This window comes from Ambystoma mexicanum, chromosome 11 (genome assembly GCF_040938575.1).
Source record: "Ambystoma mexicanum isolate Mex_15411 chromosome 11, UKY_AmexF1_1, whole genome shotgun sequence".
NCBI classification, from domain to species: Eukaryota; Metazoa; Chordata; class Amphibia; order Caudata; family Ambystomatidae; genus Ambystoma; species Ambystoma mexicanum.
In genome coordinates, this window is record NC_090934.1 from 502,022,115 (window position 1) to 502,042,297 (window position 20,183).

Sequence of the window (20,183 nt, forward strand, 5' to 3'; positions counted from 1 at the left end):
ACATAACAATATCACTGTCAAAACAGGACAACATCAGATTGTGATTGATGAAGGTCTTTGAGTGAATGGTTGAAAGTCTTTTAAAATATAGAGTGGCCATTCCCACCAGCCATGGCCAAAAGCCATGGCTATTGGTTTGGTAATATTTGGTCGTTTTCACCAGCCATGGCCAAAGGCCATGTCTAGTGGTTTGGTAGCATTTTAAAATGGACTGTGCCCAGTGACCTTGGCCGAAGACCATGCTAGAGGTCTGGAAGAATTCTAAAAATCTATGGAATAACAAAACCCTTGAAAGTGAGGGAAAAAAAAAACATTAGTTGCACAGACGTTAAGGTGAGCAATACATTGTAACAAAATGTTTGAAATTCAAGGAAAAAACTTTAGTTGCAAGGACGTTAAGGTGAGAATTTAACGCAACAAAACCTCTGCAATTTACTAAAGCCACCTTAACTTCGCACCCACTGTTGCGCAGCCTATGAACAATGATGACAACATAGATCACATCACTGATGGCATCACTAACTACATGCTGTAGTAGAACACTGATGACATTACAAATCACATCACTGATGACGTCACTGGTGACAACACTAATTGCATTGTGTATAAATGATTAGATCAATAATGGAATTAGATATAACATCATTTATAAGTTAGCTCATGAAAACTTTGATTACCTTAATAACAATTTGGGCCATGGACTTGGCCATGGCAAAGGCTGTGGTCACTGGCCTGCACCAAAGGCCATAGCTAGTGGACGGTTAGTGTTCAAAAATACCAATGTGCATGGTTAAAAGCCATGTCTAGTAGCCCATCACTGTTTTGAAATATACAGTGGCAACGTTGAAAGCTGTATTCAGCGGCCATGGCTAAAGGCCATAGCTAGTGCCCATTAAAGTATTAGAATATACAATCAGCAGAGCCAAAGGGTGTGGCCACTGGCTAGTATTGTGTTGAAGACCATGGCTATTAGCTGGTTGGTGTATATATGACCCTAAGAATTACAGGCCCATCTCCAACACCAGATTTCTGATGAAACTCATTGACCCGGCTGCATACTCCCAGCTCAACTGCTTTGTAGAATCCAGAAAACTACTCGACCCCACACAATCAGGCTTCAGACCACGCCATCGAACATAAACCGATGTGATCTCGATCTGGGATGATCTCAAGGTCGCGGCAGACTCTGAGGGTTGTGCAGCGCTGATTCTCCATCGATCTGTCAACAGCCTTTGACACTGTTAATCATTCAATCCTCCTTGACCACCTCCACTCCCTAGGAATCTGTGGCTTGGCACTCAAATCAATTGCCTCCTTCCTAAACAACAGGAAACAAATTGCCTTTGTCTTACCCTTTGCCTGAACTGCTTGCACTGTGAACAATGGAGTACCCTAAGGCGCCTGCCTCTCTGCTCTCCATTTCAACCTCTATCTGATCACTCTACCAGAAATCATCCACGTGTGCAACCTCTCCTGTTACAACTATGCCAAAGATACCCAAATTACCCTAAGAATTCCCAAAACAATCACCAACCCACGTCCCAACCTTGTAGCCTATCTCAGTGATATTGACTGATGGAAGACAAGAACCACATTCTTCTGAACCTTCTGATAAAACTGAAATCATGGTGTGAAGCAATACTGCCCTTCTCCCGCAACCGCTCCCATGCCCCCCCTCCCTTGGCACCCCCCTAATTTCAAAATAGTCAAACAACATGACTGCACTATGGACTTAGCCCTAACCCTCTCCTGTCAGATCAATAATGTATCAAAATCCTGTCACTAACATCTCAGACTCCTTAGACGCATTTTCCCTTACCTCACCTATCCCAACAGACTTGCCGCTGATATGTCTATAGGTATGTCGAGACTGGATTATGCCAACTCCTTATACCTGGGAGCACCGGCATACCAATTTAACAAACTCCAAAGAGCCCAAAACGCTGCCTCCAAACTCCTTCTCACCCTGGGACACAGAGACCATATCCCACCCGCTCTCCGCACCGTCCACTGGCTCCCTGTTGGAAGAAGGGCCACCTTCAAAACCATATGCATTACCCACCGAGAAGTGAACAAGACCGGCCCAAAGTACCTACAATAGAAGATAAACCCCTACCTCCCATCACGCACCCTCAATCAAGCACTGCCCTCTTACTAGTGATTCCAACCTCCAATTCAGCCAGGATTGGAGGATCCACCTTCTCAACCTTGGCTCCAACTCTGTGGAACTCACTCCTCCACACATTCGACAAAACAAGACTAAATGGCTTTCTGCAAAAAAAAGCTCTAAAAACCTGGCTCTTTCCATAAACTGATTAAGACCATCTAAGGCCACTGACACCCTACAACCTGCGGACAAATGTTCAGCTACTAAGCAATGACACCACTGAAATTGACTAATAAGTCACTTATTAGTCTCTCTGAATGCAGAAATCGCAAACGCATAATGAAATCCAGAACAGTGGGCTTGTAAGAATAAAACCTCCACTCTAGACACTCACCTGTCCTACCACTATGCTCACTCTCTACTCTACACCAACACACAATAGAGTGCAGCTACACCCCTTGAACATTTTTGGCCTAGCTGCTCACATACGAACAATACTCCAGGAACACCTCAATATCCTGCTAGAAGGCAGCTATACCCCACAAATAATCAGCCTAGTTGCATACATAAGCGTCCTTCACAGGCCTAATGCAGCCAGAATCCAGTCTCGGAGATCAACCTCCAGACTGCACACATTCAACTGCAAAAGATGTACAAACTGTTCAAGGTCAAAGGCCATGGCTAGTGGCCCATTTATGTTAGAATATATTGTGGGCTCAGCCAAAGATTGTGGCCACTGGCCAGTATTGTGCTATAGTCCATGGCTATTGCCATATACAGTGGACACGGTTGAAAGCACATGGGTGAAGGTTGTGACCACTGTCCATAACTGAAGGCCATGACTAGTACCCATTCATGTTTAAACCATGTGTGGCCATTCCCACTGACCATGGCTGAAGGCAATCATTCCTACACGTAACCCTTCATTCACTCATCCAACCACTCACATTTTCTTTGCTGTGCAGTTTATTTAAAAGATGCATGTGATCAATCACCCAGCATTGCCCACATGCAGCATCACAAGGAGCAATAACGTCTTGCCAGGCATGGACTTTGCCTGGCTCTTGGAACGGCTGCCGCTGAATCACAGCTTCATGTAAGATTTCCCCATCAACGCAGGAGCAGTATGCGGTTACCCAGGAAACGAGCCGCTCTGCATTTAGAATTCCCAAAATATACATCCAGAAACATGCGTTCTCAATTTATTTCTTTTCCAAAAACACAACTCTTCCTAGGGAGATGTGTTAGAGGAGATATTCGTGTACCCTGGACTGGATTAAGCCTGCATGTCATATTGCCGGGTCTGGGAGAACCTGTATGCTCCCATGCCATCTTCTTTTCTAAACGTTCTGTACAAAGTGATGGAAGAGGATCTCTATTGCAGATGTTATGCCTGCGGTGTTTGGATGAATATTTTGAGAATGCTGCTTGCTCCAGGTTCTGTAAAGGGCAATGATTGATGGATTTGCTCGTCCCACTGGATAGATACCAGCGCATCACTCAGGTATGCATTTATAAACACAGCATGCACGAGTCTATTGCTCATTTGGGAAAGGTGTTGCTTCAATGCATGCAAGACAGGGTCTCATTCTAAGAATTCTGCCAACAGCTGCTCTGCTCATTGTGTAGCTCTAGATTCTTTCAGCCTGTTCGGTTGCACAGTGTCCGTCAAAAAGCATTTTTAGCATTCAAATAATATTTTGAAATGCGTTTGTGGTAACTCCTTTATAGCGTACCAATACTTAAATACATAATTAGGTCATTGCATTTTAAAACTGGCACAGTGTCCAACTATTTCCCTCCTGCTGTGTTAGGGGTATTTGCTTATGGAGCTGAAGCACTAGCAATGATTGCAGTCAATTAAGTTTTTCCCAAGCTATACACATATTGTCAATAAATAGCAAATTCAGCACATTGAATGCAGCGATAGGTGCTTTCTTTTTCAGATCTTAAATGGCCAAAGCTAATGTTACAAACATTGCCAGTAACCAGTGGTGGCGTGTTTTTATGAGAAAAGGCTGGACGAGGACACACACACCTCTAAATAGGGGATAGACTGATGACGCCAGCCATTCATTGTGGTATTATGTTCAGACTGGTTCTCAAAGCTGAACAGTTAGGTGCACACCTGTCATTACATAACTATTTCCCAGCGGTGATACATGGATGTGTAATGGCTAAACCACCTCCTCAGTCCACAAGTTTCTATAAAATAATAGTGACAACAGTCATAAAGGTAAAACAGGCACAGCGAAGAGATATACCTCCTTCAGCTTGTTTTGGTAGCGTGAACTGAGGGCAGGCCTACTGTACATGTTGCACCAATAGGTTTCTTTGGGGCCCACTAGCCTTGACCTTCATCGGTGATGTTATCAGTGTTGTTATCTATGATGCCATCATTGTGGTCATACGCTGCGCAACAGGGGGCACAGAGGTAAGGTGGATTTGCTTCAAACACGAGTGGTGAATTCCTGGAGTTTTGTTGCGTTAAATATGATCACCTTAACCCTTTCTTAACAAAGGTTTTCCACAGATTTTCAACGGTTTTCTTGCTATGTTTTTACATGTTAAATCTGATAGCCTTAACTCTCTTAATTACAGTTTTTTCACAGAATTGTAAAGGTTTTGCAGTACTATAGTTTCTATGGAGCCCAATAGCCATGCCTTCAGCTGTGGTAACTGTACATGTGACACCAGCATGTTTATTTGCGGCCACTAGTCATGGCCTTAGGCCAGGCCACAAAACATGCTGCACCATTATGTTTATTTGGGACCCACAAGCCCTGGCGTTCCGTCGTGCCCACTCTACATGTTGCACCAAAACGTTTGTTTTGGGGCCCACTAGCATTGGCCTTTGGCCATAGCCAGTGGCACAACGACTCATTTCACCATGCCTATTAGATGTGATCACTGTATTTGTAAAATGTCCTTTTTTTCACACTCTCCTCAAATCTGCAGGATTCTCCCGATGATGGCAATGAACTGCACATACAGTGGCAATAAACTACTCATGCCTGTGGTATTCTGCCAGCATTCCCCCGATAATCTGAAAACGTTTGAAAATCAAAAACATTTCTCAGTTCTCTCAGGCACTCAACAAGTGCCCCACTCCTTTACCATGAACCTCTACTTCCCTCAGCTCCTTTTTTCCTCACTAGTCCTCTCCCATTACCCCCTTTAACTCTGTATTAATCTGACACATTTTCTTTTCTAAGCGCATATTCTGTTGCATCCGTGGGAATCTTGTGAGATTTCCCTGGTACTCACCCGATAATCCAGAATTGTTCAAACTGTAAGTGGCTCCCCAGACCACCCCAAACTCGCCCATTTCACATGTCATCCTCTTCCCCCTCCTCACCTCTAGCCTAATGAAATTGCATCCCTTTTCCTACTCCAAATAGCGTATTGAACACTTAATTTTTGCATTATCCCAGTATTACCCCAACAATTGCTCACAAGGAATATAAAATTGCAGCGTTTCATTTCTGAAAAGCCTATCTGCTGCAAAGCACCATGGGAGATAGAACTACATTTTTGGGAGCAGGGGGCACTCTGTTCCCCGTGAAATATTTTAAAAACTACTGAATGGATATACCACAAAACTGTGCCAGAAATTAAGTCAGTGCTTCATGCCAAAATTGTTTATGTGGTCCAAATCCGCTCAGCAGTTTTTGCACTTCCGCTTTACCAAATTTGGACTTTCTCTCTATGGGAAAATGGGAGTAAGCCAAAAACAGCATTCTTTTGCTTTCTTAATAACTTTTTAATTTTGTAACAAATTTTTCACACATTTTCCAGGCTGGAGAGGTTCGTGACACATTTTTTGTTTGAAAATGTCATTCAAATCCGTCATGCAAGTCAAAAGTTATTAGCAATAGAATTTTTGGATTTCTTGTTACTCAAGGCTATCCCCTTAAATTGAGTATGATGTGCCAAAGGACACTCACAAATTGAATTGCCAATAACATTTGACTTGCATGACGGATATGGCTGATATTTTGCAAACAACAAGATTGTCAGGGTCCCCACAGACTGGACATGTTGGGAAAGAATTGTTAAAAAATGAATATGTTATTTGGAGAGCAAAAGAATTCTGTTTTCGGCCCACTCCCATTCATTTACTCAAGAGAGAAAGTGCAAATTTTGACTTGATTTTCGGAAGGCGTCTGGGGTGTAGCAGTTTAATGAGAGGCCACACTTAACAAAGGGAGTTCCTTCCCTCCCCAAGCTAACAGTCCAGCAATAAACGGTTAATGAAAGTTCTTTTGCCAGCCCTACTTCAGCCTCATTTCATGCCCCTTGGATCCCTCCCCCTGAGCTACCAATGAGCCAAGCACCAGTCTGATGAACAGGAAATATATTTGTATTTATTTGAACTATCAGTAATAGAAATCACACTAAACTACACAAGCCACCTTCTTTGTGGCTCACAATTAACTTCTTGTTACACAAATAAATCACACAAATGGGTTGGGAAGAAGAAAAATCACAATTCTTTACTATCTAGAGATTTTACTTCAAGAAATAGTGAAACTGGTCAATAAACAAAACAATTATGTGTGCAATGCAGTGCAATTTCGATTTTCCTGTCTGCTTCACAGGCTAGCAGTAAATAAACATAGCGTTATTTAGCAGAAGGTTTTTCAGATGCCCCCCTACTTTGGTCTGGTTTGGGGAAGTCAGACAGAAAAATGGGGATGATTTAAGAATTTGGGATTTCAGACTCCCCTTCACCTGTGTCAGGGAGGCTAGATGGTAAATATTGGGATGATTAAAGAATGTTGGATTTCAGACTCTCCCCAACCACCACTTAAAGCCATGTGTTGGGGAAGTGGGATGGTAAGATTGGGATGATTTGAGAGTTTTGGGATTCAGACCCCTCTCCACATAAAGGCTTGTGTTGGGGAGGCTGGACAGCAAACATTGGGATGATTTGAGAATGGTGGATTTCAAACCCCCTACACTTAAAGGCCTGTGTTGGGGAAGTTGTCTGGTAAACATTTAGATTATTTCAGAATTTTGGATATCGGACCCCCTCTTATTAAAGACCTATGTTGGGGAAGCTAGGTGGTAAACATGGGGCTGATTTGAGAATTTTGGATCTCAGATCCCCTGCCGCTTAACTGCCTGTGTTGGGGAAGCAGAACAGAAAGATGGCCCAATAGCAGACAATGGGAATGAGCTTTGCTAATTTAGAATTTGAACAAAAATCCTCCTATGGTGTTCTGCCAAATGGGGGATTAATTATATTAATATTTATAGCTAAATAAGCTAATGATCTACACAGTTTTGCCCCATCCCCTCGCCCACTATAAAGGGAAAGGATTTACTGCTAGCAGACTCCCCCACCTTTTGGTTTCAAATGACATAATTCTACTTACATTTAAAATCTCTGTTTAAATTTCAGGAAAGCCAGCTGCATTTCAGTACACTCTGGGAGGACAGGACAAAGGTCTGGTCACTCCACTCTCAGGGATGGTCCCACGCTCTGAAACCATAGGACCCAGTCAGCTTATAGGCCTTCCTAGCAAAAGACAGTTGCACCCAAATGCAATCTCAGCCACAACTCCTTTTGGTGTTTCCTTGTGTCTGTCAGATAGAAAGTTTGAGCAGCTCTCTTGATGGTAATTTCAGCAGCTCTCCCTCTCCCACAATGCATCCACTTTATTTAGGAGTGATGACACCATCAAATTTCAATGTTGGGCAGTGCCTTGCAAGAGTTCCCACAAATGGGAAGGATAGCTCAGTGGCAAGGTGCACTTGTGATAGTCCATTTCAACATAAGAGGTAATCTTCATATGTGCAAATATGAATTTCCCTTCATCCAGGCCATGTGTCACTCTTGGCCAGTGTCTTTATCAGTCTCTTTGTTGTTTGAAGTTTGTTGAGGATTATAAATACCTGGGATGCACTAGCCAACACAGATATCGCTCACTGCAGACATATGGCATCATGTCCTCTTATCTGAAGTGGGCCACTATTTTGATCTGAAAAGCTTCAATTTCTTGTATTTGTTTCAGGGTTCTGCCTTGATTGCAACCCCTGTTTTCACATCTCCCCCCTACATTCCCGTCATGCACCAGCCAGGACCAATTGCCATGCAGAGAGCCCAGCCACCAGAGACAGCAAGTCTAGAGAACATTTGTTTTCCAACACCCTTTGAGAAGGACACATTTTATTGCAGTTGTTAACAGTTGGGAAGCACAAACCAGGCAGACAGTGGGGAAGCGATTTGTGAATTTTACCCATTGTCTTTGGCTGAAATTAACTCACATACTGCATTTTCTAACATTAGCCTTTATTCTTTGACACACAGTGTGTTTTACTGACCAGAGTAGACTTTGCTTTTGTGCTGAAAGTGTTTGATGCGAGAGATGAACAGGGTTGTTTCCGAAACAACTGGATTCAGATGAAAACAAAAAGTGGAAAATATTCCATTTGGATCAGGAAAATGGATTAAGTGACATCAGGCTAGATGTGGGCATCGGGAAAGAGGACACCATGTGAAATTAAGGTGTTTAGAGGGGGGCTGGAGACCAATTTCAGAGCTCAAAGTTTTTCTAATAACTGGGGTTATTTTTGCATAACCAAGGTTGTAGTAGAAAATGAAATTGGAAATTAAAGTGAAGCACATGAATAACCTCAGATATTTTAACAATAACCAGGGTTATTTTATGAATAACTGGGGCTATTTGTAGTACATTACTATTATAAGGGTTATACTATCTGTGGTTATGGGAAAACATTTTTTTTTAAGAGAGTTAAAAAATGAGATGAAATTGGTATCTTACAACTACAGTGAGGTGAGGGTAATATGTGTTGCTGAAGTCAATGGCTACTGAATTACTTTAAGGAACCAAATGGTACACTATGGAATGTGGTCAAAGACTAACACCATGGCTATTGGGCCTCAACAAATCCTATTGGAGCAACATGTCAAGGGACCACAGCAAAAGGCCATGGCTAGTGTGCCCAAAAGAAACCTTGTGGTGTGGCCACGGCCGAATGCCATGGCTAGCGGTACCATTTAGGAAACCTATTGTAGCAATATGTAGAGTAAGCACAACCAAAGACCATGGCTAGTGGGACTAGAACAAAGCTATTAAGGCAACATGTAAAGGGGTCAAGGCCAATGGTCATGGGCGAAGGCCATGGCTAGTGAGTGGGATAGAAAGGTACTATTTTAAAAGATAAAGTGGACACAGCCAAGGGCCATGATCTCTGGCCAGGGCCAAAGGACCTGGCTAGTTAGTCTGAAAGACATGCTTACTTTTTTATGAATAAGGCCAATTTAGCGCTGTGCAAAGAGTACATTTGCAGTGCAAAGTGACTTTGCTCTACAAAAATACACTTTGCACCACTCTGTGAATTAGGCTCGGTTTCACATGTTTGTTGGCAGTGCAAAGTCACTTTGCTCCATGCTAAACGTTCCATGAATTAGGCCCTTAGACACCTCTTGGGAGTTTTCTTCATTCAAGTAGGAGCACGTTAGAGGTGATGTTCCAGAGTGTCAGTGCTTACATTAAAGACCTCTTGATGAGAAGGAAAAACAATTAAACTGTGGAAAGCACAGTTATAGGCCAAACCAAGTTGTGATTTGCTTAGATTGAAATAATGGAACAGGTCTTCTGATGAAAACGTCTCTCACCCAGACACTGGTAACCAATGGGGCCATAGATTGTCCAGCTGGATACCTCACAAGTAAATCACTTGTCTCTGACACAAGAGCAGCCTGCACTTCACAATTTCATATCCTGCACAGGACCGACTTCTATGTTCAACATTCTGAGGTTGATAAATTGAATAAAATATTATCGATTAGTAATAAAACCTATTATTAAAGCACTTTCAAACGAGGGGAATACAGTATGTAGCATTATATATAGAAAATAAATTAAATTATTTGTATTGTCTCTTGACAACTTCAGGCAACTTTATTTATACTTACCTGAAATAAGTAAGGACTTGGCACTTTTTTAAATTAAGGTTTAATTTTAAGCAAGGGAGATTCACAGCCAATGATCAAAGAAGATCTGAGCTCCTTAAAATGGCTCAAGGGACGGGTGTCCTGCTTTTTTGTACAGTGCCACCAAATTAGTGAAGCACAGCTTTTGCTCTAGTACCAATGCAGCTAGTCCCCACTGACTGCTCTCGCTGCATTTCCAGCACATATCCTTCTCTTCTGCAGACTGATTTTAAAGACTCTTGAATTGCAGATGCCGAATGTTCTCCCCTTCTCTCCATTTGAGATGGGGGGGGGCACTATAGCAGTAATACACTACTTCAAAAATGTCCTAGTTGGGGTGCTTTCATTTGGAGAGATGGTTTGTGTGGCTTCACAATCAGGCGAATTTGACAATACTGCTAATGTTGGCTAGTGACAGTGAATGCAGAATCAAATTTAAGATCTTTGCATGAACAGAACCTCTTGTCAATTAAAGGAAAGAGTACTGGAACCCCAAAACGATTAATGTATTTTGGTCTACAGTTAGCCCTTTGAAGGACACTGACTAAGCAATAACTTCCTTAAAGGGTTAGGAGCCAAATCAATCACAATTCCCCCCTCTCTCATTATATCCCCCCCAAAGTATGGTAGAAACAAAAGAAAGCAGTAGATCCAGCACATTATGGCTAGAATTCCAAAATGGAGTTATCTGGGTGGTGTCACAGGATGAGGGATCAGTGGATGTCTCAGGACTGAACAGCTCCCGTGTAACTCTCATGTATTCGTTCAAAACACAGAGTTTGGAGGAAGGCGAATACCATTAACAAGGATACATCTCAATGCGACAGGATGGAAGTTAAAGAAAAACACATAGAAGTGCGAAGGATGTTGAAAGCTCAGTCTAATGTAGGACTGCAATTCTGAGTCATTCTAGGCACTGAATGGGCAATGTTCCTCTTCTTGAGCATTCAGTCGAGGCTGCATCTGCCCAATGTTTGCTGTGGTTTTCACACTTCAGGTGATTGGATGAGGCAAGGCAGCATGTGGTTTAGCTTGATGCACTTGAAGAATCAAGGATTTGCTGGGAAAGAACATGTAGAAAAAGCCACTCAGTTATTCCGATATATGAAACAAAATATTTTATTTAGGAAAGTTGCATTGTATGTTTATGTGCTAGATAAGTGCACTACATGCACACGCAAACATGGTTGCAAATTTCAGCATCGAAATATGTTGTGACATTACAGGGCATATATATCAACATGTTTTGGCACATGTAATCTACCTTCTTTGCTCCTGGGTAAAAACAAAATAATATATAAAATACATTAAAAAAAGCATCCATTATCCATTAATGTGTGCGTAGGAATCACTTTAAAGGTCAACCTACCTTTGCTAATATTGGCATATTTTATTGGTCGTTCGTCAAATACAACAGCATGAGAGTACAAGTGCAAACACTAATGCATACATTTCAAATATTGATAACACTACTGGAATCTAGAGGGCGATTGCTGACTCAGAACTCAAGCCACTGGGTCCTAACGCCCGTTTTTATCATTGTTCTTAATACCTGCCACATTAGTCCAAATTGGCCTCGTTTAAGGTTTATCGCAACTGCTTTCCAAATTGGAAAGCTCGAAGACGCTGATTCCAGCTACGCCCATGAAGCTCGTCAGATCCTCACGCCTCCGAGGCACGCGGCACACAGTCATTAAGAAACCAGGGCAGATCCATAGTTGCTGGAGCGGCTTCGTTTGCATGTGCAAGTATGCAAATGGGGCATCATCGAGACAGGACTCTGAAGATTGTGCTGTCACAGGTCCCCAGTGGCAGGGCGGCAGCGGGAGCAGGACTTCAAGGTCTGAGGCAAACTAGGAAACGTATGTAAATGCGCCAAGAATTCCACGAATGCCCCTTGAATGCGCTGCCCGGGCTTATTTTAGGCTTCAACTGTCTGCTTCATGAGGCCAAGCGAGCACTGGCAATGTGCAGCAGCGTTTGATGTTTGCATATGGCAGCAGTGCTTGGTATAAATCCCACTAACATAACAGAGGTATTTGGCCATAATGATGCTGGTTGTGACTGAAGGTGAATGGAAATGCTAAAGATTGTACGCAAACCAAAAGATGTATAGTAATTTGCTGAACCCTATTTAGTTTGGGGACAACACACATATACCACCCTTTCCAGATCCGTGTTCCGTTTTTAGAGCCTGTCAATGGCCCTATCCAGCATTCTGTTCTCAAGACTATGCTATGTGATTTCTAAATATGTACACTCTAGCTTCAGGCTCTCAATGTAACACATTGATTATGTCCTCCATTGCCTGGCCCTGGTATATGTTACCCCTCAAATCAAACAATGCTCTTATGTACATCCTCCGTAATATAGGACTACCTCTGCTCTGTGCTATTTTGCACGTTGGAAGTTATTTCACTTCGGAATGACACCCAGATCTTAAATAAATATAGATACGAGTGTGTTTGTTGCATCCTAATTGTGAACTGTATGTTTAATAGCAATACGCATTTGATATTTGTAACATTGTATATAACAACATGAAGGATGGCTGATTTGATCTTGTGCAAGCCAGTACAAAGAACTGTATGGACAATTGCTAGCGTGAAACTATTGATTGTGCGTTTTTGATTTAGTATAATCATTTTTTTTTCAAGTTTAGTTTAGAGATGCACCCCTAACAAATGGATAATTCCCGAAAATCATTGCACAATAAACTATTTTGCACAGACATCAATGACAAATTATTTGAATAATATTACTGCACCATTTACGCCAGATGACATAGTTGCTTAAAGCACATTTGGAGGGAAGACTAGATTCAGTAGAGTTAAATGTTAGCATGTCCACACTTAGATAGAATTGTGAATATTAGCATACAAGTGTTAGCATATGCCACACTTAGAGCTGTGGATATTGGCCTGCGCCGCATCTGGATGGGACTGTGGGTGTTGGCATGTCCACACCTGGGTGGAATCCTGGACATTGGCCTGCGCCGCACCTAGATAGAATTGTGGGGGTCAACAGATGCCCACAAAACTGTGAATGTTAGCATGCTAAAAGTCAGGTAACCCTCTAACCAATATAAGCTCAAACTCTGCATACCTATCTCACTCAACAAACTCACACAACCATCTCTCGCACAACAAGCCGCACGCACTTCACAACCCTGCAACAACACATAAGCAGGAGCAACAGCACACGCGGACTGACTCCGATCCAATATCAGCACCAAAGCTCAGCATCTGGTGTATACCGAGTTGAAGCTGCCAACAGAACACCACTCCTCCCACTATCCTACTCCCTCTTCACCTTTCTAACCCATCCCACCTTATCGTTTACAGATCCGCCAGAGCGTCTGGGGACCAATTCCGTTGGTGGCAGTCCGCGGTACAAATACCTTTAACATTTAACATTTAACATTTAACTGGACCCCTACGTCTTAGATGGGAGTGCCATGGTGGAGCTAGTGGCTTTTCGTGCATTTTTAATTGACACCTCAGTATGTCATGCTTACTAACCACTTAAGTGCAGGAGTGGGACGAGCCTACAACGATATATTATGGGAATTCAGGACACACATACACGCACTTAGCACATGAGGGATTGCAACCACTGTCAGTGGTCTCACTTTCCGGGACGGCATTTACAGTGGCTGATGTTTGTTTGGGTTGCCATTGAAAGTGGGAGATCTATTAGTGACACATTCCTAAGTGAATTCACTTGCAGCAATGTCATTTCCGTTGGCTGTGTTCTGGTGGCTCCTTTGCAGATGCTGTATTCATAGTGATTTTATTGTTGATGGCTGTGATTTCATTGTCTTCCTTATCCCGGGTTGCCTGCCAGTTGGTAATTTTGTTTTTCTGGGTCATGTAAATCTCATTTGAGTTGGGAACAAGGCCATGCAAGGTCATTTCTAGAAGTCCTTTGATAAATACCTGTTCACTATGATCAGAAAAATGTATGGGTATGTGTCCTTTTTTTTTTACTTTAGTTACATAAAGCATTAGTGGCTCTGTCCCAAAACTCTGAAAAGCAGCTATTGATAATCTGGACTTCTCCAAATGTAGATGGAAACTTCATAAGAAGTTCTATCTGTGTATGTTTTTATATTAACCCTTTGACTACCCTTAAAATGTTCATGCACATCTGAAAAAGAAAAAGGGGCCAGTTGTCCCCTATATTTGTCCCAAATTGGCGTGTGTTGAATCGATGTTTCAGACCCCCTTAGTTCCAGGGACAGTGGGTTTAGGATTTTATAGGCTGTGATAGTCTGGGTGCATGGGAGGATAGACAGCCAAAGGGTTAAGTATTGCGATGGAGGGGAATTACGTTCCACTCAATGGGCGAGCTTGAAAGTTAAGCAATGGCATGTAAGTGCTTTCTCACTGTCATGCTTAATTCTCATCTCATATCTGCATTCCCATTGGTAGCCTCTCATGGCAGCACAGACCCGAGTCATGCATTGCTGGATGCTTTGTTCGGTGCTCAGCACTATATTCATTTGGTGCTGCAGTTCTATAGGTGTTTACCGGCCAGACTACTCTTATTGGACTGTCCAAGTCTTCTTTGCAAAGCCATGCAGAGATTAGAAATCTCCTCTTGCAAGAATTTCAGGTCACCAATACATATTCACAGGTCAGTTTGGGCTCCTGAATTCCACTGCACATACGAGCTGGGATTCTGGAGATCCTAGGACTCAAGAATCTTATGGCAAACCATGGCAGAAAACCTTTTTTTTAGTGTTGGTATTTTTAGCTTAGTAGTGGATCGAGATCCAAAATAATGGATACATAGCCCGCACAGCTTTGGGGTATGTTTTCCTTTTTTCCTGTCAATAAACCACATACAAACACCAAACATTAAAAACATATATATATATTTCTAACTAGGGTTGAGCGAGAGGATTTTAAAATAATAAACACAGAGTGACTTCCCCACGAGAGGGCTTATCAATCTGGCCCACTAGTAAGTCTCTGCATATGATTTTTGTTCTTCATCATGAAAACCCCCCGTAGGCCTGCCCCTGTCTTTTATGTATATCATGCACATAGAAGAGCGTCGACAAAATGATTGGGCCAGAATCACCTTAAATGCCCACTCATTCCGCAAAATGTGAATTAATTTGGTGATTTGAGATTTCACAGAATACGTTCACCCAGGCAGAGCTATTGTATTAACATTTATTATTATTATTATTATTATTATTATTATTATTATTATTATTATTATTATTATTATTATTATTATTATTATTATTATTATTATACGAATTAATACTACTACTACTACTACTACTACTACTACTACTACTACTAATAATAATACCACTGGAATGTGAGGCTAACAGGATGAATGAAGTGAAAGAAATGAAAGGCTCTTGCACTGTCATTTTGTCGTAATACATTATGACGGCATCAAAACATGTTGTGTACCGGTCCATAGCAAGTCAGCAAAGACCGCCAGGGGAAGACACCCTGTCACCATGGTCTTTATAAGTAGACAGTAAAAAAATACACGAGTAAAGGTAGGGACCCGGCTGTAACAATATATTATGGAGAGCGGGAGGGTTGGCATTCAGACAGAAAACAGCAAACGGAAGAGCATGGTAGCAGAAACACCTGTTTGAGACACCTGGATTCTGCAGTGGGAGACAGAAGCCGACATGTACTGGGGTGTCACCTTAACTTGTCATGCCCTGAGACACCGTGTGTAAAACCATTACTCCCATCCAGCCATAATTGAGCTCTGGTTGCTCGCCGACGTTGACAGCAAGGAGTCGGCACCTCTCCTCAAGACGGAGCTTTAATATGTGCAGAATCTGTAGTCATCAGTGATCTATCGTCTCTCGTCGCTCAGAAATCCGCGACGGTAGAGACGATTGCCTTCCAGAAAATCAAGTCCTGCTGCTCGGCGATTCAAGACATGTCCTGCTCGGAGAATGCAGCACGCTGGAATTAATGAGCCTGGCTCTGCCTTTGTGCGGCTGGTCCTGTGGGCGAGGGTGGGTGCGCCCGTTGCGGCTGCAATCGCTCCCATTTTGTATCGCCATTTCTTTTTGATCCATAACCGGTGACCATCTCTTTGTGGTCTTTGTGGATCAATTAAATGACTTCTGCTTTAGTCAATTGAACGGTGGGGCCACCTTTCCGTTTAAAACATCTGTGTGGTTGCTGAAAGAGTTGAGGGTTGTCACGACCGACATTGTTTTAAATAACATTAATTTTATATGTGTTCGCTTTTATTGCTAATCGGAATGAAGCTGATTTGTATATGTCAACAGTTTAAATCCAACAGAAGACGCTCCCCCTGCTGGTGAAAGAATGAAAAGCATGCCTGGGTTGCATTTGTTCAGATTTTGCAACTCGAGATAGTAAAAACTAACTCTGTAGGTAGGTTCCAAATATAACGACATTTATCTTGAATTCCCCATCTCTCCCCGCTAATTGAACCCACTCCCTTATTTTTCAGGTTATCCAAAGTACCTGGAGACCATGCAAATGAAAACTGTGTGCAGGATGACTTCCACAACATAACGTATAAGAAATATTTTCAGGGAAGTAAAAATGGTTTAGTGCCTTAGTTGTTCACCTTACATAGGGGAGCCTGGTTCCTATTATAGCAATAACACTGTTGGCAGCAGGCAGGATCCGCAAAATTGAGTGTCTTAAAAATGGCTGTGGTGCAGTTATGAGACTGATCCAGCAGAATGCTGACTGTGTTACCCCGGCTTTTAAAAACAAAGTTATGAGGAGCAATGTCTTTGTTTCAATTAACATGCTGCACGCTAACCACAACCTTTTTGTGTATAGGGAGGGAAGAGAAGATATTACTTGGTCTAAAGAATATTCATGGATCTTTAAAAAATCAGCTGCGGGTTAGTATACATTTATAAAGGATGCAAAGTTAGGTGGAAAGATGATACAGGATACTTTCTTAAAAAGAGTGGAAACGGTGAGATGGCATGAAGTTTCAGGATACTTTCATAAGAGAGGTAGGTATGGTAAGGAGGCACGAAGTTTCAGGAAACTTTTCTGAAAGAGGAAGGTAAGGTTAGGTAAAAGAATATGTAGGATACTTTCATAAGTGCTGCCAGGATAGGTGGAAAGAAGAATGAAGATACTTCTATAAAGGAGCCAAAATTAGATTGGATCATGATTTAGGATACTATCATAAAAGATAAAGGTACAATTAGGTGGAAAGAAGTTTCAGGGTACGTTCATAAAAGTAGGGGAGGTTAGGGTGAAAGCTAATTCAGGATACTTTCATAAAAGGAGGAAAGGTTAGGTTGAAAGATGATTCAGTGGAAAGAAGTTTCAGGATACTTTAAAAAAAAAGAGGCAAGCTGAGGTTGAAATATGATTCAGGATACGTTCATAAAAGGAGGCAAGGTTAGGTTGAAAGCTGATTCAGGATACTTTCATAAAAGGAGGCAAGGTTAGGTTGAGAGCTGATTCAGGATACTTTCATAAAAGGAGGCAAGGTTAGGTTGAGAGCTGATTCAGGATACTTTCTTAAAAGAGAAAGGTGCAATTAGGTGGACAGAAGTTTCTGGATACTTTCAGAAAGGATGCAAGGTTTGGTGGAATGATGACTCAGCATACTTTCTTAAAATAGATATTTTTTTAGACGATGATAATTCTGTGTTGTTTAATATGTTTTATTATGCATTTAATAAAAGTTGATGTATAGTGATTTTGAACTGAGGTATACAAGGTTATAACGAAGATATGTATTTAATACAAAAATAAATTGTTTTTAAGTTTTGTAAAGGTTTATTTAAACCAAAACAATAAATAAAAATAAAATAAAAGGTATGTACAATGAGGTGGAAAGACGTTTTAGGATACCTTCATAAGGGAGGCAATGTTTGGGCTGCATTTATGATGTCCCTTTTCCTTGTTGATGATGTCCTGGTCATCAACAAGGAATATGGCCTGTAGAAATACAGCACATCATCATGGAGCACTATATAAGATTTATGTTTCGTATTTTATTCTAGTTCGAACGTGCGGTTTCACTAGTGCTTGGGCTATATGGGTGCTAATGGTGATATTACTCGTGGTGGTGGGCTGACCGCCATTCATTGCACAGATGCATGCAGCGGGCCATTGCCAGCAGGCTATGCCTGCCACTTCATGCACTTTTGCACCCATCAGCACCTCTGTATTATATATCTGTTTGCAAAGGAAAATCTGCACCGGAAATATATGTTAACATTAAAATAGTGATGCATATATAAAAAGTTGTTTTTATTAGTTTGATTAACAAACTTTTACAACATGATAAGTACAGGAAATCACATGTGTTACTAATTCCATTATACATAGTACCTAAAAATAGTTAATCATTCCTAGTTTCAATTGATTATAAAATTTAAAAAGAATACTTGCAAAAATACTTCATTTTTATATACAACCGAGAAAATAGTTCATTAGTATAGAAGAGTGTTTTTTTTTGTTTCTTATCTAATTCCAGCACTAAACTCTCAAGAAATGTACACAATAAAATGATTGCTTTAAACGAATATCCCCACATGAATTTCTTCCAGCACCATTCTCGTGCTTCTAGAGTCGTACCCAGTACCTTAGGACCAATGAGAGAATAACGCAAAGCTTCAAAATGGGCACAATACATGGTTAGGTGTTTTAGAGTTTCTATACAGATATTCCCATAGCAAAATCTACACCACACGACTTGCTTCATTGAGGTATGCTCATTCCAGCTCGCTGTTTTTTCAAAAGTGTGGAGCTGGTTAAGCTTAAATCTTAGATATAGATCGCGATAGTTGTTTGCAGGACATTTTAGTAGATAAGCTCTACGAGGTATTCTAAGGGTAACAAATTTGGCTGCTTCTGAATATAGTTTTATTAAGTGAATATCGTTTAATGTGATTAGCCAATCATGCTCGTATAATAATTTTTTTTACATAAGCCGAGCGATGTTCCAGATCTATTGGTTTTAAACCACAATTGTCCAATTTTTTAATCATTGAATTTGAGAAGGCAACAACCAAAAGGGGAATTTGATTCTTAATCATAATTAAGAATTCCTCGTAGAGTGATTGATGTGGTGGAAACAACATTTTTCCATAATTTGTTAACTGCCGCCAATGAAATCTTGCTGATAAAGCAGAAATGCCTAACTCCTGTCGCAATATACAGTTAGGTAGCGAATTTGACAATCGCAATGAAGATTTCCATAATTGACCTTGAATTTGATCAAGAGTTGCGTCAATATTACACAAACATAGGTCAAGTCCATATAATAAAATAGCTTCCACTTTCAATAAATAAAATTGCAAGAGTGGGGCTAACGAAAATTTACAATACTTCAGACACTATCTGCATTTGTGTCCCCAGGACTGCTTTTTTAGCATTCAAATTTAGTACCCAAGTTTTTTTTTAAGAGGAATCTGTCACATCATAACCCAAGTATCTCATATTTAAGTTAATAGGCATGGATATAGAATGTATAGACCATTTCATTGTACATGTTTTCCTCTTCATGTTTTTTAGTATAAAAATGCTTGATTTTTCCACATTGCATGTTAAATTGTGTTTATAAAGATATTCAGCAAAAATTACAAGCTTTTTTTGTAAGCCATATGGAGTGCGGTCGAAGATTAACACATCATCCGCAAATGCAATCCACTGAATCCGCAAATGCCCCAATATTGCTGGGTAGGTAATCTCAGATTTCCATATTTGTTCAATATCTGAGAGGTAGATGTTAAACAGGGTAGCCGCCAGATTGCAACCCCGCTTAACCCCACCTCAGTTGGAATAGGATTTGTTGTAGCACCAGAATTGTTAATGCGCACCAGTTATGAAGTCCCTTGATGCAATTTGGCTAGCAGAGCAATTAGGCAATGTGGTATCCCCTTTGTGTCAAGCTTTTCCCAAAGTAGATTCCGAATCCCGCAGTCAAACGCTGCAGATAAATCAACGGATGCCATGTATAGGGCACCCATGTTAGGAATTTTCGTTTGGGAAATTAAATGAGCCAAGACGGTTGCATTCAGAGCGGTTCCCATTCTGGCACGGAAGCCAATCTGAAATGGTGAGAGAATTGCAAGACGATTTATATCATCTTTTAGTTGCTGCAATA

General features: G+C 41.2%; 1 protein-coding gene across 8 annotated transcripts in view; it reads left to right on the forward strand.

The window, feature by feature from the left end:
- Window positions 1-20,183, forward strand: part of LRRC4C (leucine rich repeat containing 4C) — a 463,498-nt gene that overhangs the window by 290,893 nt on the left and 152,422 nt on the right. Inside the window, exon 1 of one of the 8 annotated variants that reach the window (XM_069623344.1) lies at window positions 3,542-3,611. The exons of the other annotated variants lie outside the window; for them this stretch is intronic. The gene's annotated coding sequence lies outside the window, so the exon portion shown is untranslated. Of the gene's footprint in view, window positions 1-3,541; window positions 3,612-20,183 lie in introns of those variants that run through there. 8 annotated transcript variants of the gene reach the window in all.